This window comes from Balaenoptera musculus, chromosome 19 (assembly GCF_009873245.2).
Source record: "Balaenoptera musculus isolate JJ_BM4_2016_0621 chromosome 19, mBalMus1.pri.v3, whole genome shotgun sequence".
NCBI classification, from domain to species: domain Eukaryota; kingdom Metazoa; phylum Chordata; class Mammalia; order Artiodactyla; family Balaenopteridae; genus Balaenoptera; species Balaenoptera musculus.
Window position 1 is genome coordinate 21,515,729 of NC_045803.1, and position 25,428 is coordinate 21,541,156.

The following is a 25,428-nucleotide window of genomic DNA, read 5'->3' on the forward strand; positions in this document are numbered from 1 at the left end:
CACCCCCACCCAGAACCTAAACAGGACAGGGAGTCCTTGTCATTTCTTCCTGCCTGCAACTCGAAGAACTGTCTGTTTCAATATTTTCCAATATTATTTTTACAGTAATAAGGATTATAATAAAAGTAACATCAGCGTCCTGCTTGCTGCTTCACTCACCAGAGTTTTGGTGTTTGCTTTCTGCACCAGGTGACATCCGATTCTACTCTGCGTTGGTTCCTGTTGTCCAATTATGTAAACAAATAATGTATTTCAACTTTAGAGTAAAAAAAAAGAAAAGAATGTGTCAACCATTGTTGTCCTTTGCTAGTCTTTGCGGTGAGTACCATGCATTTCTGTGTGAGGCTTCAATTCATTAGAGCATTCTACTAGTACTGCCAACACAAAGTGCATTCTGAGTTTTTAAATGTTGTTTCCATTAAAATCAATCACTCCTTGCAATTAAGCCAATAGTCTCACCATTTTTGCTGTTATGAGCTAAAGCATCCTAAATATATTGACAGCTGTCTTCGATAGGATGACACAAACAAGGGGGGAGCAGGTCTAAGGCTAAATGTCACCAAGGGGAGCGGGAAAGCTCTTCTTGCCGAAATATACCTCATTTTCATACCCCAGAAGGCATCTAGTACACTTTTTTTTTTGCAATGGCAACATACAGTAATCAATGTTTTGCATATTACAATCAATAACACACTTAAATGTTTAAGTTTCGCATTCTTTTGCAATAAATATTGATATATTACAAACTCTGTAAAAACTGTTCATTGGACTTTTTGTTTGCACTGTGTACTGTATCATTCAGCAAATAAGTGAGCTAAATATTGTTTGTTACAAAACAGATGTCAAATAAAATTATGCCATATGTGCTATTAAACACTTTTCTTATTTTTTTTTCAGCAAAACCCAAGACTTAGTTTCAGAAGTGAATGTATTTGGCTTTTCAAGGATTTGAAGCATGAAAGCAACATCTTTGATATATTTTTAAACCTGCTGGCTTTGTGTAATCCAGTTTTGTGAACTAATTCTGAATGTTATTATAGATTTAAAATTTAAAATTTAGATAAACAGAGGCATAGATATGTACACAGCAATCTCGGGGTTCAAATTAATCTAGAGCTGCCAAAGAGAGGGAAAATAAAGGAAATTCTGTGCAAAAAAATTAATTATAAATAAATATAAATGTCTATATATAGAGAAAGACAGGAAATTAGAAGAGTTTTTTTCTACTTGAGAAGTGCAGAGTGCAGAGTGAGAAGGTAGAAAAGAAAACTTTCAAAATTGTCACCGCAGGGTAAAAGCGTGAGGCCTGTTTGGAGACATAGAGGTGATCCAGGAGGTGGCAGGGTCAGCCCAGCCCCCTGGGTGCTCAGAGGGGCTGGGGTGAGGGTGGAGGTGGCAGGAGCGTGCAGGGCAACCGCTAGCTCCCAGAGGGACTTGCAAGGCCAGGAAGGAACTGGGGAAAGGGAGGGTGGAGTGGGCAAGGACATCGTCAGTGCGGAGCTGTCCTGACCAGTGTCCCCGTCAGCAAGCTCTTTTGAATTCCCCTCATCCGGCCCAGCAGGGGTTTCCTCCACCTCAGCCCTGTCAGAAGCGTTTGCACTAGATGGATGGATCTCTCAGCCTGGGGAAGTGTGAAATGTGAAACAGGATGAGCAGAATGCAAGAAACATGTTGCTAAGAGCCACCAAGTGAAACAAAATCTGGAGGCCCTCGCGTACTGGCATGGGCACCAGCGGCCCCGATACTTCCACCCACAGACAGAGGTGGGAAGCAGCAAGGCGCAAGAGCCGGCCAGCCTGTGGAGGCAGACTCCAGGAGGGCCGTCGTGGTCCCTGGTCACAGGTCTTCCTGCTCATCTTCAAAGGATGCCTGAGGTTCCTGACATCAGCCTCCACCTTGAAGGGGTCTGACCAAAACACAACCGCCACCGGACAGCTGAGACCCCTTTCTACCTGGTAGGGCCTGTGTGATGCCCTGCTTCCTCCACTATCCCCTGGGGTCTCAGAGACAGGTGGCTTCTGCTTCTTACCAAGCCTGGAACATCCCCTTTCATCCCTGCAGCCCTGCCTCCCTGCATCAGACCGTTCTCATGGGCCAGGTGCCATGTAACACCCTCTAACCCAGCCCACAGAACAAGCCTCTTACCACCTGCTGAAACTGAGTGGGACACACATAGGCAACCTGCGTATGTGGAGGTCATCCTGACCGGTGGGGGACAGTGCCAACAGGTAACCATGCCCCCATTTTGTCTCCCCAGGTGGACGGTTGAGAGTTGCATGTCATTCGACTCTTCAGAAGGTCCCTCGGGATCAAGCACAAGGTGGCACACTCAGTGTGGCATCCTTGTACTGGTTCCACCCCTTCCCCCCCCCCCCCCACTCACTGGGTTATGTCCCCAGTAAGCTATCGGTGCACTCACGCCATGGCCTTGGGCTCTGCACTCCAAGGGAAAACAGGATGAGACCCTCCCCATATCTAAGTCCTTCCGATTCTGGGCCCTGGTGTTTATTTTTGGTCCCTGCCCTAAGGTTAACATTCGGCAAGGGTCCATGCCCCAGGCAAGTTCTTTAGAGAGCTGAGGGGTTAGCAGAGCTTTCTGGGACTGATAAATGTGTGAGTGAGACGGCTTGTTTATTTAACTGATGACTGCTCTCCTCTTTAGGTGTTCTTAGTCCATCAAAAGGAATGTCCTTCAGTTACTAATAAGTGACACCCTGCAACAGTAGCCCTGGGAACAATGATTCCTGAGTCCAGACACTCCTTGGGGACCCAGAAGTGACCCCTGGAGGGCCTTGGAAGCCTTGCCTCACAGCACAGCCCCTCCCGCCTGGACTCTGGATGGCAGTAAAATGGAACAAGTCTGCTTACATCACCCTTTCCTTCATTTTTCAATCACAAGGGCCTTTTTGAGCCTTGTGTGTGCCCAGCCCCAGTCCAACCTTGGAACTTCCATCTGGAAGATGACAGGGAAGACTCCAGATCCCCAAAGTCACAAAGGACCCAGGCGAGTGACAGACAGAGTTCCATCCTCAAACCTCAGACTCCAGAGCTGGAGTTGCACGGAGGACCAGGGAAAACCAAGGAAGCCCTGCTTTCTCCGGGAAGTGGCAGGACCGGAACGTCCCCACATTCAAGGTCTGACCAGACACATGGCAGACAGGTCAGCCCTGAGGGGAAGGCTGTGTTGGGGTCTCCCAGACCTCAGGGGCATCCCGGGGACCACATCTGTGAGCCCTCATCACAGCCAGCATCTCCCATGGGGCGCAGAGGGAAGTAGAACTCACACCCTGGTCTGCTCTTCTCGAGCCTTTTTTGGTCTGTTCATCACTTCTGGGGCTGGGGTCTTGCTCCGCTACACCTGGGTCCTGCCCTCTCTACGGGACTGCAGAGGCAGAGTCCAGGAGGAAGGTGGCATCTGAGTCTCCCCAGACCCCCCCACCAGTGGCCATGACGTAGAGCTCTATAGGCACAGGGGAGTGACCAGGACCTGTCCCCACTTCATGGAGGATGGAGGGAACCACTAACACATCCTGAGATGGGGAGGGAAGGCTCCTCAGAGGATGAAGAACTAGGCCATGGAGGATGAGGAGGAACAGGAAGAAAGGGAGCTGCAGGAACAAAGGCAAAGTGCCAGCACACAGGCCCTGCCTGTCTTGCACTGCCTGCCTGCCTCCCCTTTGCACCCACAAAAGTTTTGTCCTGAGAATCACCCCTCCCCGTTCTTGAGCTACGTGAAGGGATTTCTAACCCTTGCCGGCAAATGCACCTGAACTCAAACACCGAGTTTATCTGAAAGCGATGGGGTCATTAACTATTTTAAGCTGGGGGCGGGGGCAGTGAGGGTGGAGGTGTGGCTGTGGGGCTAATCAGATTTGCAGTGCAGAAACTTTATTCTTCAACTGCGTGGAAAGTGCTTTCAAAGACGTTAAGGGGCTAGAAGCAGAAAGTCCAGTCGGAGGCTGTGGCCGCAGCCTGGAGGGAAGGAAGGGGAGGCAGGGGGGCCGGAATCTGCAGGACTGAGGAAGCAGAGTCAGAGGACTTGGTGAGAGGCGGTGTGGGCGGCGAGGGAAGGGGAGGTGGCGAGGATGGCTCCCAGGGTCCGGCTTGGCAGCTGGGTGAGTGGAGGAGCCCTCGCTGGCATGGAAGGGATTGCAGGAGGAGCCACAATGGGACAGCCGGTGGTTAATTTGATCAGCGTGCTTTCTCCTAACAGTAGGCTCAGGATGGCTGAGACTGGGGATGGGGCTGGAGGCGGGAAACTGGTTTCTGGGTTGTTCTTTGGTTGAGTTTCGTCTTTTGGTAGTGGACAGGTGAAACAAGAGAAAGAGAGTTTGGGAGCGTGGCCACTGCTTTGGGAGCCTGGGGGAGGGAAGAAGTAAAGAAAGAACCACAGAGGAGGTGGTGTAGAGGGCTTGGTCCACCAGAGGCAGCAGGAGTGCCGGGGAACGCAGGGGCAGGCTACTCAGGCTAGAGGTGGGAGCACGGAGCACAGGTGATTGGGAGCAGGTGAAAGGAAACCCGCCTGGGTGTGACCTTGGTTTTAAACATTTCCCACTAGTACACTATTTTCCCACATGTAAACTATCCTGGGATTTGGGCCTTAGTGACCTCTACCTTATATGCTTAGAATATGGAGGACATCAAATTCCAACCATTAAACGAGGGGGTGTAATCCCAGATGCCTATGGGGGTCAAGCAGGTGACATAGATGAGAGACGGGGCCAGGGACAAGAAAGATCGTGTGACCTTCAAGACAACTGCTGCTGCCCTCAGCCTCAGGGCCTGGGAGACTGTTGGGAGTGGTGGGGACTGTGGCAATCTCGACAGTGCTCATTTAAATGAGGCACTTAAACTATGAACCCAGTGTTCTTACATCTTCTGATTTTTTTCAAAAAATATCTAGAAATCAAAACTTAAAAGCAAACATAAAAATAAAACAACTCCCAACAGGTCAGAAAGAAAACTGTGGAGGGCTGGATTGAGCCTATAAGCCATGGATTTGTAACCTGTGCTTTCAATCAAGAATTTCTCTACATCCCAGCTCTCCAGCCGGCCTCGTGGATTCAGACCCTTGGAAGCTGGAGCCCAGTGGATTCATCGTCTGTGAGGATGGAGAAAAACAGGAAGGTAGAGGGGCTTCTCTGGGAGCTAACAAAGAAAGATTTCTGAGGGCAGATCTCAAAATGTTAATCAGATTCAAGAGACATAAAACATGACAATTTAATGGTGTTTGGTGGAAACTGAAAATTCTTTAAGGTTCTAACTATCCTACATTGAATTCTAATACTTTTTTAATTATTAGATATAAAATGCTTATAATTTTAGGGGGAAATTAGACTTGGTAATTTATATTTCTTGTTTATACAGTACAATTTACTGATGAAAAAATGTGCTAAACTTATTGATTCATGACCATAATTGTTTAATTATTTATCATTGCAGAATGGTATTAGCATTGCTAATAATGCAGATGTGCACAAAGGCTGAGGAGTCAGATGCAGCTTTTGTTTGGGGGGCATGGGGCTTGGGGAAAGTTGTTTCAGGCCAGAGGGCAGCCTGCCTGAGACATGAGGTTCCCGGACCACGTCTGTCTCCATGAAAATGACCGCAGAAGAATCCTCCATCTGGGTAGCAGTAGAACTGTGGGACCACACATGGGTCTTGCCCCTCTAGATTCAGAGCTTGGGCCTGGAGATCAATTCTCAGCCACTGTAAGTGTCCTTTGCTCTGCCCACAGCCCAGCTGGTCTCATCCACTCACCCTGCATGGCCCAGCTGACTTTACAGGGTCCAGGAGAGCTCAATGAGAGCCAGGATCACAGAGGCTGGAAGGGGTCAACAGAAGGTTCTAGCATCCTCCCAGACTGGCTACACATCCATGTTCTTTACCATCACCTAAATCCAGAGGGGAAGTAAATCTTAAAAAAGTCAAAGGTGATGCAAGACCTCAACTCCCAGTCCCTACTCTCAGAACTAGTAGATCATCTGAACGAACCTACCCATTTTACAGACAGGGAAACTGCGTCTTAAAAAGAGGGCACTGATGCTCTGAGTAGTAGTCGTCTGTAGCCTTCTGGAGAGAAGCTAGAGAAGTGGAGATGTCCAGAGGGCATGGAATGTGAATGAGTCTGAATTTCAGAACAGAGGACTGGCCTGTGGACACATGCGGGAGTTGTCAGCACAAATGTGCTGGGGTAGATTGAATTATTGGTCCCAATTCCTCACTGTCCCACGATAGAATCATCCATCCACATTCTTGCCACAGCTCACTACGGGTCAAGCATGCTTCCTGGCCCCCTGACCTTGGGGTCCACCCAAAGACCACCAACCAGGTGGTAAAATACACAGTGGAAGTGGAAGCTTGAGGTGTTTGTGTGCAGGTGGTCTTGCTGGCTTGAGCTTCAGCTTCTGCCTCCAAAAGATCATGCCTGTGTCGCTGGGCCCCAGAATGAGGCAGAGCTACTCCAGCCAACCACAGAGGCACAGGTGAGAAATGCATGCTCACTGCTGTCTGACGCTGTGTTACTTGTGTTTGTTACGTGGCACTAGTTAACTGACAACGTGAGCTTTCAAGCCGTGGGATTAGGTAAGATCACCCAGGGAGGGAGAGGAGTGGAAAAGAAAGCCAAGGGATAAACCTGACCAACTCAGCATTTAGAGTAGAGGACAGGAGCCATCCAAGAGCCACTAGGCAGAAAGACAAACAAAAAACATGACAGTGGGTAGTGGAGGCCACGAAAGGCATGGATTTCAAATAGGAAACCTACACAGTGCATGTTGCTAAGAGGTCAACTAACAGGAGAGCAGGGAAGCCTGTTGGATTTGTGCACATCCAGATCAGTACAGGGTGGAATCCAGTGATGAAGGCTGGGCTTCAGAAGCCAAATAATGGGCAACTGGTGACAAGCCCATAGGTCCAGGGAGCTCAGACACCCATCAGCAGAGGGTGGACAAAAGTGTTTGGAAATTCTAAGGTGTCCACGCCCAGTGGCCCAGCAGTTGGTAGGCAGAGCAGACAGGATAAGCTCCTTGTTGCAGACAAGTAATTGAAGGGCAAAGGGGACGAAGCAAAGCCTAGACCTGATGTGGAGGAGGAGCAAGCGGCTGTACAGGGCAACATCTGGGTCAGCCCAAGGAGGCTCGTGGCCCCGGGGCCCTGTCCCTCCCCTGCGTGCCCAGACTGCCCGCTCGGAGTGCTCTGCCTCTGCAGGTCTCTGATGCCTCCCCTTGGGTCGTCTTGCCTCCCATCTAGCTTGGCACAGGCCCCTTGAGGGCAGGTTCTGCCACTCATCCTCGCATGAGTTTGGCCCATGGATGGAAGGAATGCTGGCCACGCTGGCTGCCGTTTGGGCCTGGATTTAAAATTCCTAAGTACCCAGCTGTGGCCCCGGAAGCCACTGCCATGGAGAGGTTCCCAAGCCCCCCAACTTTAATGGTTCTAGCAGAAAAACTCTTCGTTTGGCCTGAAGCCCCCTCCCAAGGTGAGTGAGAAGCTCAGGTATCAGAATGAATGGTTAAAAAGAAAAAGAACGTAACTGACACACTGAATTTTTGTTGTGTTTGTTTTGGGGGTCTGGAGGGTTCTGCTGGGGCTACTCACGGTCATCTCTTTTCCCTTCCCCACAATGAAAAGGCAAGGCAACCCTGAGCTCTGAAGTGCATCACTGCCCCCAAGCCCTCCAGCCTGGGAGTTTCAAACCCACTGAAGTGGATGAGCTGAGGCCCCCAGAGGGCACGGAGAGGGGATGGCACAGTGCTGGGAGCTGCGAATGCAGACATGGACACAGCCCGCCTGCCCAGGAGAGAGAGGCTTGACTTCCCCAAGCCTGAGAAAGGGGTGCCATTTAGCCAAGTGGCCACAGGAACAAGGCCAACCACACAAGCCCACGGCTCTCCCTGGTTTCCCAGCCCCTTCCGGCGCTGACCTTGTGCCTGGTCTGCGACAAGAGAAAAGGGGCCTTGGTCATGTCCACACAGAGTCCCTGCCGGCTGGGGCCCAGAGTCTCCGTCTGACTTGGAGGAAGTAAAGAAAGATGACTGCCTCTCCCCTCCAGAAGCCGCTGAGCAAACCTGTGCCCAAACACGTCTCTTCTCCAGGATGGGGAGGGGTATCTCCCCATCATGTGGCTCCAAGAGAGGGAGGCCGGTGGACAGCAGGTGCCCTGGCACCCTGTTCTCAGTCCCTGAGGCTTCCCTCAACCTCCCTCTAAGGCTGGTTCACACTCTCTGGAGGCACGACCCCCCCCCACCCCGCCCCACTCTGTGGAGCTTGCTCTGAGCCCTGGCTTCCCTGGAAGCAGTGTCAGTTCATGACCTGTGCATTTCCAACAGCTTTGCCACTTGGTTTGGGCCAGAACTTTTATTCCCCTCAACACATGTGTTTGTCTCTGAATCAGTGAGCTCGCTGTTTGCACAGAACGTGCCACCTTGCTGTCTCTGATGCTCACTAAAGGCCATGTGTGCTGGAGTTGAAAGCCTGAATTTGGGGCTCAAACCCCAGCTTTGCCACTTACTAGCACATGTGATCTTGGCCATTCATTTGCCCTTCCTAGGCCTCAGTTTTCTCATCTGTGAAATGGAAATCGTAATTCCCATCACATAGAGTGTTGTGAGAATTTGACAGGATAAGATGTGTAGAGTGCCCAAGGCAGAGGGGGCGTGCCACAAACTCCTGCTAAATAGCAGACACCTCTGGCCTCCCCGGGACAACAGCAGCAAGAATGCAGGACTGGCCTGTGATGTGACCCTGGGTAACGCCTCTTGTTGTGACCTCAGTTTTTCTCTATGAAAAAGCAGAAGTCGGACATGACAATTTCTAGATGCCCTTTCAATTTGAAATAAGAATAACAGTTAGCTTTTATTAAGCACGTATGTGTTGCCGGGGGTATTTCTCGACTGTTGAGGCCCTGCCTCTTGTACCCCCTCAGCACTCCGCTCCCCTGTGGCCCCGCTTCCTCCTGCCAGCGCCTGAGACCCTGAGCTGAGGACTTTCACTGGCCGAGGATTGTGCCAGCAGGTGTATGGGATGGGGGGTGAACACCATGGGTGCAGCCTCAGCCTGTGAGGGAGGGGATTGCAGGAGGATGACCGCAGAGGACCCGGCCCTGGACAGGCTGACCGCCGCTCCCCTTCCCTGCCTCACTGCCCACTTGATCCCGTGCTGCCTTGAAATAAACCACTTGCGCTCAGATCCTTTCCCAGAGTGTGCTTCTGCGGCAGGACTGGTGACAGGCTGGATGGGACACAGGGGAGCATCTTAGCAGGCTGCCACGCTCCCCACTCAGAGGGCTGGCCCTGCCTGACTCTGCCCAGCTAGGCTGTGCCCAGTGACCAGCCTAGGCTGGAGGGGGCTCCCTCGTGCTATCCGCCCACTCCAGCCTGTCTTGAGTCTGACAGCCCAGCGGGCCAGAACCGGTTGGTTAACTGAATCCACTCACTCACTCACCTTGCTTCCAGACCTCCACCACCCTGTGCTGGAGCGTGGAAAGGCACCCGGCGATCGATCTGGTGTTGGCCCACTGTGCCTGTCTGACCTTGGCAATGGAATGGAGGCAGCAATCACAGCAGTCAGTGGCCCTCAGCGGTTACAGAGGACGGGACAGGACCACGATGGGCTCAGCCCAGGGCGGGAGTTGAGGAGGGAGCGGGGGTGAGCACGTGGGCCCCCCTGACCTGCGGCGTGCCCCTGTGGACACATGGTGAGCAGGCAGCTAGGAGGTGAGCCGCAGGGTGGCAGGAGGGGCGGGGCTGGGAGATTAAGGAGGGTCAGGAGGAGGTGACCTCTCACTTACAATCATGGCATGAGTCAGCCAAGCTAAGAGACAGCGCGGGTTCTCCGGCAGAGACAACGGCAGGTGCAAAGGCCTGAATGTAATTACAGGTGGCCCGAGCGGTAGTGAGAGGTGGGTTGGAGTGTGGCCTTGACCAGGGCTAGAGAGGTCGGGAGGGCCAGGACATGTGCAGGCCGGACATTGAGCTGAGGACAGGGCGGTGACAAGATGGAAGAATGGAATGCAGGGAGAGGGAGATGAGGCACATTGCTGGCACCCTGGGAGGGGTGGTGGGGCCTGGACCGAGAGCACACGGAGACACACAGGCAACCCCTCTGCACACAGACAAGCACTCATGTGTGTGCACACACTCAGTCATCAGCGTGCACACAGCCAGCACACACAAACCCGCTCGAATAGGCTTATGTGCACACATCTACACACACAGATACACACACGTCCTTGCCTACGTACATATACACACATGAAATAATATCGAATAACCTTTATCGAGTGCTGCTATTGCAAAGCGCCCTTCCAAGCACGCTCCACATCTTCACTCCTTTCACAACGAACCCCTGTGAGGTAGGGGCCTCATTATCCCCATTTCACATGGGAGTAAAGTAAGCTTGGCTATGAGGCTCCTGCCTGCTGCCCCAGGGACCAGGGCTCAGTCTTGCTCCGTGAGGTCCTCGCTTACACTGGGAGCTGCTGCTGGAGATGATAGAAAAGAAGGATTACAGCTCAACAGGAGGCAAAATGCCCTCCTGATTAGAAATGCCCCAGTTGGGGCTTCCCTGGTGGCGCAGTGGTTGAGAATCTGCCTGCCAGTGCAGGGGACACAGGTTCGAGCCCTGGTCTGGGAAGATCCCACGTGCCGCGGAGCAACTAGGCCCGTGAGCCACAACTACTGAGCCTGCGCGTCTGGAGCCTGTGCTCCGCAACAAGAGAGGCTGCGATAGTGAGAGGCCAGCGCACCGCGATGAAGAGTGGCCCCCGCTCGCCTCAACTGGAGAAAGCCCTCGCACAGCAACGAAGACCCAACACAGCCAAAAATAAATAAATAAATAAAATAATTAAAAAAAAAAAAAAAAAAAAAAGAAATGCCCCAGTTGGTCCCTGCCTTGGGGTGAAAGGCCAGGCCCTGAGGAACTACCACAGAGCCTGACAACTCACGGAGGCCCAGCCCACATGGAACAGCCTCTGGCAGGCAGTTGCCTCTAACAGGGGCAAGGCTGTGACCAATGGCCAAGCCCCCAGCCAGACACCCAGATGTAACGCTCACTTGCTGGCAAGGGCCCGGGGCTGCCTCCATTCCCTTGCAGGAGGCCTAGGGAGAGGATGTGTGCAGTGTGGCGAGTACAGGAGAGAGTGCCTTGAAAGGCAGAGGCTGAGGTCCTCCTGGGCAGCCTCCCTCCCCCGCCCTGTGCCATGGGGTTCCCTGTCCCTGGTGCTGATTCAGGAGACACCCCCGCCCCCTGCCCCGCCCCGCCGACAACCGCCTGGCACCTCTCACCCAGCCCTGTGCTGCCTGGCCCACTCTGTCCCCTAAGCCCCACTTTTCAGGAGATCAGGCCTGGCTATGCCACCAGCTCTGTCATGCACACATTCCCAAAATATTTGCTGAGTATCCACTATGTGGCGGGCACAGAGCCACTTGATCCCTGGGCAGGAGCCTTTTACACACTCCTTGGGGAGAGTCAGGTTGGGAGAGCAATGCCTCCATTCTCCAGATAAGGCACTGAGCAAGGCCCAGGAAGAGTGCTTATCTTGCCTTGGGTCCCATGGGGTAGGCAGCTCTCAGCAACCCCCAGGCCTAGGGCCCAGGCAAGGGTTGTGCTTTTTCAGTGGAATGTGCCTGTCACCATGGTCCAGAGAGAACACGAGGCCAGACCTGCAGCACACAGCAGAGCCCAAGCCACGGGGAGCTGGGTCCAGCCAGGCTGCGTCCTCACCCCGAGTACATGCTGGAACTCCGTGGCTAATGGTGCTCAGCCATTCCCAGGGCTCTGGTGAACACCCCTCCTCTCCAAGGTTAACAGGATAAAGGCTGGGTAAAGAAACTACTCATTTCCCCTGCTCGCAAAGAAGCAATTATGCGACTTTCTAACGTGGTTTCAAATATATTTTGCAAACTAGGACTCAGACAAATATTAATGGCAGCAAATTACAGTACTTAGCAGAATTATCACCTAGCAAAGAGGCGCTTTTAATCTATAAAAAATATCAACAAAAGATGTAAATATGAACCCCTCAATGGGTGGTGTATCTTGAAGAAAATATACATCTAATCTCACAGTGTGTTACCTCTAATACCTAGGGAGAAGGTTAACAATTCTGAGACGTTCCCCACGGCTAGAGAATATATTTTGATGTAGATTTGTGGATACCAGAGACTTTAAATCTATTGTATAATCATAGGGCGGGAGGGAGGAGCCGGCCACCTATTTCTCTGTGATAGGAAGGCAGCCCTTGAGGGCTGTTTAAATAGTTCCACTTCCCTTCCTGAAGCTCCTGACTCCTGGGGTTTCACCAGGCACCGAAGGCCTCCCCCTGGGGGAGACAGCGCTGGCTGGGTCCTGGGCCCTGTCAGGGGCGGGGCTGAGCCCTCAGTCCGATAACCCCTCTTCAAGATGGGGAGACTGAGGCAGGGCTGCTGATACTGGGGTAATGGAACCTGTGAAAGGCAAACTATGTCAGTCTCACGATGTCGCTGGGGGTGTCCATGAAATGAGAGAGCCAAGAGTGTGACCTCAACTGTTGTAGGACGTGTGTACGTGTGTGTGTGTGTGTGTGTGTGTGTGTGAGAGAGAGAGAGAGAGAGAGAGAAACAGAGAGTGAGGATTCCCTACGACATCACCACAGGATACCTGGGGCCCCTACAGTCACCCACTGACTTCCCAGGGGCCACACTCAGCAGCAGGGCCCTGACAGCCCTCCTGGACCTCCCTCTCCCTCCCTGTGGCCGAGACAGACCTGGGGCAAATATCCAAATAACCCCAACCAGCAGCCACAATCAAGGTAGAAGAATGGTCCTTGGAGGCTGTGAGGGAACAATGATCTAATGATGTTAACAGATGCCAATCCCCCATGTTATCCATCTGACTCTGGGCCTCAAGCAAGAACTCAAGGTCTGGAGCAAACCCTTCCCCTTCAGTTCTCAGGGCAGGGTCCAGGGCCCCCATGGGCTCTAAACTGGGGCTCAGCTGTAGTCTTAAAGGACCAGTGAGAGACGTGCCATTTGGGTTTCACTATCTCCTAAACTTGTCTCCATTAGATTTTTTCATACTCTCTTCCGTACGTCCCCATAAGGAAAGTTAAGCTGGACTTGAGTTTAATTGATTGCTATGAACTGTTGAAGCCTAATCCCCAATGTGATGGTATTTGAAGGTGAGACCTTTGGGAGGTGATTAGGTCATGAGGGTAGAGCCTCTCTTTCCTCCATGTGAGGATACAGCCAGAAGGTGTTGGTCTGCAAACCAGGAAGAGCATTAGTGGTACCTTGATCTTGGACTTCCAGTCTCCAGAATGGTGAGAAATTTCTGTTGTTTAAGCCACCCAGCCTATGGTATTTGTTATGGTAGCCTGAGCAGACTAAGACAGTGATTCATATTACCAGTATATATTATATATTATATAATATTATATATTTTATGTATAACACTGGATATTAGATTTGTGTTCATACATCACCAAAGCCCCTCATTTCTTTATTCATTATTTCTTACTGTTCCTTTCCACTAGGGAGTCTGACTCACCATCCACTACGCCCAGCACACTTTCCCTCACACAAACACACACACACACACATACCCCTTCACCAGTAACACCCCAAGGTCTCCCCTAACTGCCCCTTCTTCAAGTAGCCTTCCCACCAGCCCCTGCCGGTCCCCACCCTCCCCTCCATTATTCATTCACATTTTCCTAGGCATCCTCTCTCCTCTTGAATTCACCACATAAATATTACATTTATCTATGTGCTTCTTAAAAATTAGTGTCTGGTTCCCACCCCTCTCCCCGGAGACAGCAAGCACCAAGAGGGCAGGGACCTGGGCTTTTGTTTGTCTGTTTTTTGTGATTCCATTTTGGCTCACTGGCATCTCTCCAGACCCTGATATCCATATTTTTTGATGAGTGAGTGAGTTTGGATGCACCCCATGGGGGCTGGCCCTTTCCTTCTCCTGGTTGATAACAGCATCACTAAGGAAACTGCTCCTCTAGGGCTCTCATGTGGAAGCCATGCCCAGAAGTTCTTTTGGAGCCTGTGTCTCCATCTGTTTAGATATCATTCTCACGTTCTGCCCATAGGTGGAGAGAACTTGCCAGCAAAACCCCTATCCATACACACCTGGGCTCTCTGCCTGCCCTGCAGTTCCCGCAACCCATCTGCAGGGCCTCCCATCCTTACCTATCATATTCCCAGCATGCCCTGGGCTTCCCACAAACCATCAGCAGGGCCTCCCACCCTTACCCACCCACGTTTCCAGCATGCCCTGGGTTTCCCACAAACCATCAGCAGGGCCTCCCACTCTTACCCACCCACATTCCCAGCATGCTCTGGGGTTACCACAGCCATTTCCCTCCATGACCTGGGGTCAAAGCCACTTCTGGGGTTCCCACTGCTTATCTCCAAAGGGAGCTAAGGCGCTTGTAATTCAGCTGAGGCTAGCTCATAAAACCACATTATAAGACAGCTACTTAAACAATTATGACTCCGTTGATTGTTTTTCTTTAAAAAGGAAGTTATTCTTCATAGTTAATTTGCTCTGCAACACATGAGGTTTATCTGGCTTGGTTAGCTCTCTCGGCCGCCACCACTTGTTATCTACAAGAACTTTTATTCAGTTACTTCGCTACCTTCAGTGAGCTGTCTGCAGGAGGCTGGGCCAGGAGGGAAGGAAGCTCAACAGCTACAGTGGGGGAGGGGGGAGGGGGGAGGGAACTGTGACTGGGGGCTCGATGGGAAATTTCTGCCACTTGTATGAAAACTGGGCCTTTTACCTGCCGTTTGGAGCTGCAGCTGCAGAGTAAATACTTTCTGTGAGGACACCAATCTATTGTGCACTGAACGGGCTTCAGTTCCTGACCCTGTGGGACCTTAGGCAAGTCACTTAACCTCTCAGTGCCGCAGTCCCGTGGCTGTAAACTGCACATGCCAGGCCCATCCCCACCTCTCTCACCACCTATTTCCAGAATTAATTGGATAATGCTCACGTAGTGCTTTGAGCTTCCCAGAAAGAGGGGCACCTGAAACAGGGGACAATTATTCTAATTATAACTGCCTCAGACCTGTGTACACAATTTTGCCTTTTAATGTTATCTCTGTACATAATGGTTGAAGAGTCAAGGCCACTTTTCCCAAAGGGGATGGTTTTAAGAAGCTCCATTTTCAAAAAAGAACGGAGCTTATAAAATAGAAGCACATTCACTCCTGCCGGCGCTTGTAAAAATTCCCTCCAGCCAGTCCCCGCGGACAGCCTCTGAGGTCTTCAACCATGATTGGCGGGAGCAACCAGACAGGGAAACGTGGCTCCTTCCCCAGGGACTCAGGCCACCGGAAGGGCATCATGATGAAGGTGGCCACTTCCCTCTTTGGTCTCTAAAATGGGTTGGTGTGGGGTCCTCTGGGCACACAGTGGGGTGGGCCAGCTCATCATAGAACCAGCTCTGTGCTCCAGCTTGGTCAGGCCAGCCACGGTCCCCTTGCCTAATTCATGGCTAGGCCTGCGTGGCCGTGTCTGCACTGCTCCTTCAACACACAGCTTGAAGTTCAGGGCTGGATGTAGGGCCAGTTAGAATTGAGCCAGCTAACCATATTGGTGTACACGGACAAGAGGCACAGGAGGTACAGAGAGAAGCGAGGGGTGAAGCTGGTGGGGCCCGGGAGAGGGCTAGAGAGGAGCTGCAGAGGAAGATCCGGTTCCCCTGGGGCTCGTGGTACCCATGCCCCTTATTCTTCCCATTCTCCGAGCTCCTTCAGTAAGCCCCTGTGACAGGAACTGAGGAAGCACATTTCTGAGCCTGGCAACACAGCTTCCCTCCCAAAGTTGCTCCCTGGGTCGAGCCATGGCTAGATGCTATAGAGACAGGGCTATACCACTCGGGGGATTTGCTCGGAAACCAGACCTTCCCCCACATCTCAGGACCAACAACAGCAGCAGAAGCCCACCATTCACCAGTGGCAGACTCTGTCCTGGACACAAACACACATTGCTTCATCTAAACTCACAGGGGCCAGATGAGGGGGTGCTAGCATCACCCCAGGGAAGAAATCAAAACTGCCAGAGTCGAAGAACTTGTTCACAGGGCCGAATAGTAGGGAACCCCGGGATTTGAACGAGTTCTCTCTGACTCCTGACCTCAAGCTCTTGCCACCCTCTCTACTGCATCCCAAGATCCTGCACCCCCTCCCTGATGCCTGCCACCCCAAGGGCACAAAGGGTAGAGTCTGAGGCAGCAGGTAGCCCAGCCCCCCCCCCCCAGTGACCCCCATCCCTGGGACAAGCTAAGTTCTCTCCAAGCCTTGGCTCTTCCGTGAACCAGCTGCTAGCTCTTGGCCAAGGTATCTACCTTGTCCGGGCTTCCTCAGCTGTAAAATGGGAATAATAATACTTCTCAGCAGAACTTTTGTGGAAATCAAATAAAAGAACATAAAGAGCTTTGTCAGCTCAGAACTTCTGCATGAACGTGAGCTCTTCATCCTCGTGCCTCCTGACTCCACTGACGGTCTCCAGTCTCCTTTGTAGGAAGGCAACAGACGGGTGTTGCCAGCGTGGCCCTCAGATCCAGAATTCCCAGGGACTGAGGCGGGAATCATGACGGGGCCTTGCCCTGCATGACTCCCTGTCTGCACTTGTCTCATTGGAGGTGATGGTGTGATCCATAAAACCAGGTGCTGTCACCTGGGGCTCCTCCCAGGAGGTCCCCAGGTCAGTGTGTCCCTTTGGGGAGACCAGCTCTAGCAGCAAGGCACAGATGAGAGCCCCCAAGGGCATTTCTGCGCACCACATCTCTGATTGGCTGTTGCTGAGACCCATCCCATCCAAAGGTCTGGAAGAACCACATTTAGTTCAGACTAGAGAGTGAGTTTGATGAACCAAGAAAGCATCTGTCAAGCTACCTGCCAGCCTTCGCTGACGGCCAAGCCATAGACTCAATGCCGGGAGGACCAAGGTGGGACACAGAGAGAGGGAATGTGAGGGTCCAACCTCGGGAAGCCCTGAGTCTGCAGGGGAGGCTAAGAGGAATCCTCGCCTCACTCGGGCCCAGGAGAGGCTGAGACTGCTGGGCAGGGAGGAGCGGCAGGAGAAGGATAAGCTGGAAGAAGGAAGGACTGGTTAGAAGCAGAGAGGCTACCTCTGCCTGCCAGGCCAGCTCGTGCAGGTCCAGGAGTGCAGGGCATGGGTGTCGGCGCACTGTGTGGCAGGATGGGCAGGCTTGTTTGGCTGTCCTGGGATCATGGGCAAGTCGCTAACCTTCAGGGCACTGTCACTTCCTAAGCCATAAAACAGCATCAGAGGACTGTGGGGAGGAAGCATATCGTCATTATGCTGGTTTTTATGACTCGCAACTAATAATGAATGTTAACTGCACAGAGCTGAGTGCTTTATAGGAATTATCTAAGTTTAGCTTCCCCGAAATCTTATGAGACGTACTATTCCCATTTTAGAGAAGGGGAGATTGACACATAGCAAGATGGTGTAATTTGACCAAGACAAGTTAATGCTGGGTCTGGATGTGAACCCCAAGCCTTTGTACTTAATCAGGCCCTTAGCCCAGAACCAGCTCATGGCTGGGTGACCATGTGAATCAGCACTGGCTAGAGAAATAGAACATAAGCCACACAGGCAATCTTTAATTATCTGGTAGCCAAATAAAAGAATCAAGTGAAATTAATTTTAATAATGTATTTTATTTAATCCAACATATCCAAAAGATTATTTACATGTATTCAGTGTAAAAAATGTTGAGCTATTTTACATTCTTTTTCTCCTACTAAATCGTTAAGATCTGGTGTGAATTTACACTTCCAGCCATGATTCAAGCACTCAAAAACCAAATGTGGCTCCTGATGGACAGCACAGGTGGAAGTTACCCTTCAAAGCAACACTCTTGGAGGGGAAAGGAGGTGTCATTAATAATTACAAGGAGGCAGCAGGCATAAACCCGGACACCCCAGCAAACCAGTCCCGGTGGATGCTTGGGAAAGGCAGGTTCCCCACCTCCGCAGCCTGAAGCCTCCCAGGGCCTGCGCTCCCTCCCACCTGCACCATCTCTCCTCCCTTCCTCTGCCTTAGTAATCTTTTCAATGAGCCTGTCAGTGCCTTTGTTAGTCCACTCTATTTTATACGTGTCTGCCCTTATCCTTATTACTTTCTTTCTTGTTTCTTTGGGTTTGTTCTTTTTCCAATCTCTAGAGTTGAATATGTAGCTCATTTGCTGTCAGCCTTTCTTGTTTCCTGATAAATATATTTAAAAGGCATAAATTTCCCTCGATGTACTGCTTTCTCTGTGTCTCACACATGACATGTAGCATTCTCAAGATCAATCCATTCTAGGTTCTCCTAATTTATTATTTGTTTTAAATATATTATTTAGCTTCCAAACACATAAGAACTTTTAGCTATCCTTTTGCTTTTAATTTCTAATATTATTCCATGGTGACTAGAGCACATCATATATACCTTAATGATCCCTTGGAATATATGGTGACTTCTTTTATGGCCTATCACATGGCTTATTTTTGTAACTGTCCTGCTGTTGGGCCATTCCCTTCTCCTAAGAAGCCATTCACTGCCAGGTACCGCTTCTTGAAAGCACCAGTTAATTCATGGCATCCCTTGTCCGCACCCATCCTTAGCTACAAGCCAGGCCTCGCAAGTCCCCCAAGTCTGAGCTTGGCCTCAAGACTCCCCATGACCCAGCCCCTCCAGCTTCAGGCACCCCTTCCACACTCCCTGCCCTCCACCTTCCTGCTCTAAGGGTTCAGCCATGGCTGTCACTCTCCTGGGTCTGCATCGAAGAAACCCCAGGTCAAGAAGGAGCCACAGAAGGAGTCCCACTGGGCAGACAGCTGGGACAGGGAGGGCAATTTCCTGTGCATCCAGTGAGCCATCAGTCAAAGTAAACAACGACGGTAATAATAACAGCTCCCTCTTAATGAGGACTTAATGTAAGACAAGGAGCCGAGAGCTTTACATGAATGTATTACCTCATTTAATCCTAACAACCTCAACAGTATCCATAACCTATATTACAGCTGAGAAAACAGGGGCCACAAAGGAGGGGTCACTTGCTCAAGGCTCGGTCTGGCTACAAAGCTGGAGATCTAGGCTACCCCACTGAGAACATGAGAACAAGAAAGGAAAATCAGGATAGGAAGGCAAAAGGGATTTTCCCAGGCCCCAGAGGCAGTCAGTGGGACCCTGGGATCAACCAGTCATCCAGGGTCTGCTCCTCACCTCCAAGAAAACAACTGGCAGAATCCAGAAAGCCTCGCTGCCAAGAAAGCCAGAGCCGCCTCCCCAGGGACAAGGAGCCCACGAAGCTGGCAACCCCAGAAGGAGGTCGGATCCATTTTTATGTAGTCAAGACAAAGCTCCCATCACCTCAGAACACCTCAGAGTGACCCCCACAGTCGGGGGACCTGGAAGGGAACAGGTGGCGAGGGGCACTTGCGATTTGCTCCTGGACTTGTTTCCCTCCATTGGGTGCCAGAGGGAGCCCAGAGCATGTGGAAAATTTACCGACAGGCGGGTAGACCCTGACTCCAGCCTCACAAATACAACCCAGATAAAGCCATACATAAGCTCCGCCATGGTCCAGACACCTCGTTCCTATTTCCTCTTCCCCCCAGAGCCAAGCCCGCCAAAGGTCATGTACAAGATAGAATTTGGCACAATAAGACTCTACTCCCATGTTAATGCCTCTCAGATCGGGCCTGCAAAAAGTGAAATAATAAATTTAGGAAAACAAGCAGAATGACCTGTCTGGTTGGTTGGTTTTTCTAGATACCATCTACATATTTTAGAAACGTACAACCTTCTAATAGAAATGAATAAACTACTCAACCATAAAGTTGCTATAGAAGATATGCTTGTTCTGATTCGAAAGGGCATCTGCTATCTGCAATATTGATAATACTTTTCAAATTTCATCTGCTTTTGTTTGCATTCTGTGTCGTCTGTTTAAACACACTGGGAATAATAATGAATCCCTGCATTATCTCTACTTTTTCAAGGCCGAACATATAACTTTATCACAAAAATAATTAAAATTCTTTGGCACTCTTGTATCTTTTCCATTAAACGTTATCAACCAGTGACAATAAACTAACATGAGCCCAAGGCTGGCCATGGGCTGCCTTTACAAAGAATGCATTTGTCCCCGGGCAAGAGACATGAATTTTCAGTTTACAGGGTCAGACAATCCTGAAGTTTTTTACAGTAGGAGACCACAAATCTATACCTCCTGTCCCCTAACAGGGGCTGGCGGCGGGCACGGGGCGCCCCATAAATTCTCAGGCAAGAACACACTTTAATAGGCAAAAAACCTTGGCAGCTTAGTAATTCTGAGTTGCAAATTTAAATATTTTACATATCATTAGACATTAAAAACAAAGATTTATGCGGCTCGTCTCTGCGGAGTGAGGACCCTGTTGACTTCACCCACAGCCATGAATCTGCTTGAGGTTCATTAGCTGAGCGTCTTCAGCTAAGGAAGCGCTGCGAGTGGAGGCTGCCTCTAAATCACAGCTTTTATTTTCCCGCCATCAGGAGGCACTTGAGGAGACCCCTCCCCTGAGCAAGGCCTCCACCAGCGCCCTGACCTGCAACGGCAGTGACCGTGGGCAGGACCCAGCCTCGCCACCTGGCCAGGCCCAGCAGGCAGGAGCCCCTGCTCTACAGCCTCGGGCCCGGGGGCTCCCTGCCAGGAGGCACTGTGCAGGGGGTCTGGGCTGGGGGCCCACTGGGTACTTCTCAGAGGCCGGTTAACATGCATCCCTGGGCCCTTGGTTGACAGCCTCAGATGAGGAAGAGGAGGAAGAGAAGGAGAGGGAGGGGGAGAGGGAGACAGAAGAGGAAGAACTTCCCACGGCCACAGGCTGTGCTCCTCAATGGCCTGGCCCACAGCGTCCCACTGCACAGCTGTGGCTGACTGTCCCCTGTGCCCAGGAGTCCCTCCTTGATATTCCCACACTTGTCTCAAAAGCCTTCCTCCACTTCAAGCTGTTCACAGCCCTCACTAGGAAGACCCTCAGCTCCCAGAGGACTCCAGCCCATTCCCTCTGGTGCCGTTGCTCAGGATTCCCTGGGCAGCCTCCTCTCCCCACCCGACCCAGAGGCTCCTGGGCTCCGGCTTTCCTTCCCCCTCAGCCCAGGAGGACCCTCCCCAGTGTCCTAGGTCTATGCTTTCCCGGTGTCTTGTCCTCCGGCAGGGGTCCCTCACTGGCCTTATTAGCTGTGTCTTTTACTTTCTGTGCATCTGATGCTTTGACATCTGGGACCGTGCTGACCCTGGAGGGACTGCCCCTTCCAGGGCCACGTCTACCATCCCTAGAATAGAAAACGACTATGCAAGCTAGGCAACCCAGAGCCCACACCCCCAACCTCATCCTCTATCTGGGCCACTATCCCCCTGCCCTTATCACCCAGGGCCAGGCTCCAGGAAACTAGGGACAGCCTCTACTCCCCAGAACCCACCGAAATTATTCAAACTAGCCAATCCCAAGCCTGCTTACCCTGCCTTGCCTGTTCCTTCCTGTGGAAACCATAGTAAAGGCTCCTGCCCACATTTTTCCCTCACGCCCTCTGCCTCCTGACCGACACTTGTGTTTCCCCATGTGGCCCTGTGCAGTGAGATGTGCCTCTTCCTCTTGAGAACTGTGATAAACTATTGTTTCAATGACAATCATCTCCTGATCTGTTGACCTTATCATACCTCAAATTTTCTATTAATACACTATATCTTTTTTTTTTTTTTAAGCTATTTTAATTTTTTATTTATTTATTTTATTTATTTATGGCTGTGTTGGGTCTTCGTTTCTGTGCTAGGGCTTTCTCTAGTTGCGGCAAGTGGGGGCCACTCTTCATCGCGGTGCGCGGGCCTCTCACTATGGCGGCCTCTCTTGTTGCGGAGCACAGGCTCCAGATGCGCAGGCTCAGCAATTGTGGCTCACGGGCCCAGTCGCTCCGCGGCATGTGGGATCTTCCCAGACCAGGGCTCGAACCCGCGTCCCCTGCACCGGCAGGCAGACTCTCAACCACTGCGCCACCAGGGAAGCCCAATACACTGTATCTTAAAACAGAGCATACAGCTGGTGGACATGAGTATTTACACTAAAGCATTTAATATGTTTGTCTTTTGATGGAGCATGAGCTGTCTGGATGCCACAGCCCCCCACCACTCCCTCTTTTATCATGTGCATGCTCCTTCCTGACCCGCAGGCTCGTGAGTTGGGATCCCGGCTGGTAGGCTGGCTCTTTTGGTGGCTGAAGTGTGAGGAGGAGGGAATGATGCACCCTTTGGGGGTGGTGGGGAGCAATGTGTTCCCGGGGGCTGGGCCCTGGTGGGCTTAGGGCAGGGAGGAAGAGTGGGTTTGGGTTGGTTCGGTCCCGGACAAAACAGCAGCACCACTGTGTGCGTCCAGCCCAACTTCATTCTGTGGAGTCTGTGTAGATCTCTTCAGACCTCAGCGGAACCCAGAAATACCAGCAGAGCCCGCCCTGGCCTGAGACGTCATCTCACTCAACACCTTCCTCTTCCTCACATGGGGAAACTGAGTCCCAGGGACGCGAAGGGATGGGCACAGAGGACCCATCATGCCGAGTCCCACTAGCAGACGATAACAGAACAAAAAGGACACAAGTCCACAAAACAAAACAGAGAGAATGGGAAGAGCTGTAATGGCAAAGAAGAGATTTTGACAGAAGTTTGAGAGATGCAGCAGTAACGGCTGAGTGAGTGGGCCAGGGGGACTGGCAGGTGCCCCTGCAGCAGGGGCCACTTGGGGACCGGAAGCACGGGTCTGTCTGGGTGGGCGTTGTGACAGAGAGTCGAATCAGCCAAGAGAACACCCCTGCCATGCCAGCAGAAAGTGGAGCTGTTTCTCTGGAGAAGCTGAACAGAGGCAGCAGGTTCCATGATGAGAACAAGGGGTGCAAAGCAGCCTCACAGGGAACGGTGAGCCCCGGGACTCCAGACTGACGTCTGTGCTCATCTACCCACTTCCCTGCCCACAAGAGATGGCAGGGTTTTGCATACCACTGAGACCTGTGGCAAGTCCTAGTTGCCCACAGAGAGGCCCCAGCTGGCCAGCCCTGCACACCAACCTCCCAGGGAGAGTCCTTAGTCCTTCACACCAAGATACACAGGGACAGCCAAGGGCCACCAGACATCTAAAGACAGTCTCCAGTGTGAGAGACAGTTGCCAGAAGAGGAACTTGGGAGAGATGGAGGCAACGCAGGAGCAGGAGAGATGCGTACAGAGCTCTGGAATGTTTCTCTCACGTAAGTGAAACTCTGCCCACGGACCTGCAACTCCTCACGTCCTCTCCTGTCCCCCTCCACCCCCAGTAACCACCATTTCACCTTCTGCTTCTATGAGTTTGACTTCTTTTGATGCCTCATATAAGTGGGATCGTGCATTTGTCCTTCTATCACTGGCTTATTTCACTTAGCTTAATGTACGCTTAAAAATTTGTTAAGAGGGTAGGGTTCATGTTATGTGTGTTTTACCGCAGTTTTCTAACAAAGAGGAACTGCCCACAAAGTTATCATCAGTGCCTCAGAGAAGTAAGAAAGAACATGACTCCATGAAATAGTAACCAGAGACTGACAAAAGGACATTCACTACGGAAGGAAGGAAGGAAGGAAAGAAGGGAGGAAGGGTTTTTTAAAGAGCTGTTTAAAATTAGAAATATAAGGGCAAATTTTTAAAACATCAGTAGAGTGGTTGGAAGTTAAAGAAAGGAAATCCCTCAGAAGTGGAACAGAAAGAAAAAAGATGAAAATGGGAGACAATAGATCGGAGGATGAGGTCGAATGGAAGCCTGACAAGAGTTCAGAAAGATGTGATGGAGAAAAACCAAGGCAGAACACTTTGAAAGAAGTGGAAGTGATCGGAGAAACAACTGGAATTGAAAGACATAAGTTTCTAGACAGAAAGAGCCCATCATTGCCGGATGTCAGAGTGGACAGATAAAGAAAGGATCTGAAAGCCGTCAGAGAACAAAACAGGCCACGTCTGAAAGACTGGGACTAGGAAAGGCCTCACTCGGGCTTCTCAAAAACCATCCTGCTACCAAGATGACCATGGGGGCAATGCCTTCAACATTGGGAGGGAAAATGCCTTCCACCTAGAATTCTAGATCCAGCCAAATGGCCAGTTAAGAGGGAGGATGTACAGACTACACTTCAAACAGCAAAGTCTGAAAAAAACTATTTACCAGGCACCTTTTCTCAGAAAGTTACTGGAGGGTGTGTTCCACCAAAACAAAGGAATAAACCAAGAAAAAGGAAGACAGTGTAGGAGAAATAAGAGGGTTACAGTCAATTCCCAGGCCGATGTGGAAGGGAGACACCAGGAGAGCAGCTGAGCCCCATTCTAGAGAGCAACCAGCAGAGCCAAATGTTCCATGTGAAGGGAGACTTCAAGGGGAAAAAAATGGAAATGTCAGACAGCCTGATATGTTGACAGTTGTGATAGGAGTTTACAGTTCTGGCGGGAAATTTGGGCATAAATTACATTTTTTTTTTAAATAGTAGAAACAGCAACAAACAAAAACACTTACAATTAGAACAGCTAAAAGAGTAGAAGATGGCTGCCCTGGGGAGCCGGAGTGAGGGTGTGGAGGGGCAGGACAGAGACTGTAAGTGAAAGTGTCTTTCACTTAGAAGCCATCTCATGTTTTAAATTATGCACGTGTGTTAGCTACACACAAATTAAATGTATAAAAAGGAAGTTGTCTTTAATTAGGATTGTGTGTTAAGATAGCTCAAGGATAAATTCTCTTCAGAAGTGTGTCTCAGTGCTGGCAGGAGCAGGGTCCCACTCCTGCATCTCCGCAGTACCTGGCGTGGAGTTAACGAGGTCCAGATGGGGCCAAAACGTACAATCTTGGGAGAGAAATGAAGCATCATGTCAGGGCTGGACAGCCTGGTCTCAGATGCAGCCGTCCCAGGTCCTCAAGAGATGGACACCTGGCTGGCCAAGGAGGTGAGGGCTCCCGAGACCTGGGAGAGGGCACAGCCCTGTGGCCTAGACTCTCCTTTGTACCCTCTCTGGGAGGGGTTCACTGGGCCCCAGGCACCAAGGTGAGGATCCAAAACAGGCCCCTGCAGCCCCAGGATCTCCGGAAACCTCTCTTCCTCGGGAGCCACAGGAAGGTAGGGTTTGTGAATGCTGCCCGAGGCCCTTGCACACTGTCCTTCCCTCCCAGGAAGAGGGGCTTCTGGCTCTGCTGGAGCCAGAAATCCATACTGCTAATATGATGAGATTGTCCTCCCTCGGAGATGGATTTTTTTTCCAATACCCCAGCCAGAAAGCAAGCTGACTTCTTGTGTCAGCACATTCCCCCGTCCTCACGAGCCAAGCACACACCGGCCTGGCCCCACAGGGAGCCAGGACCCCCGGCCCGTCCCAGTGGTGACAGCCATCC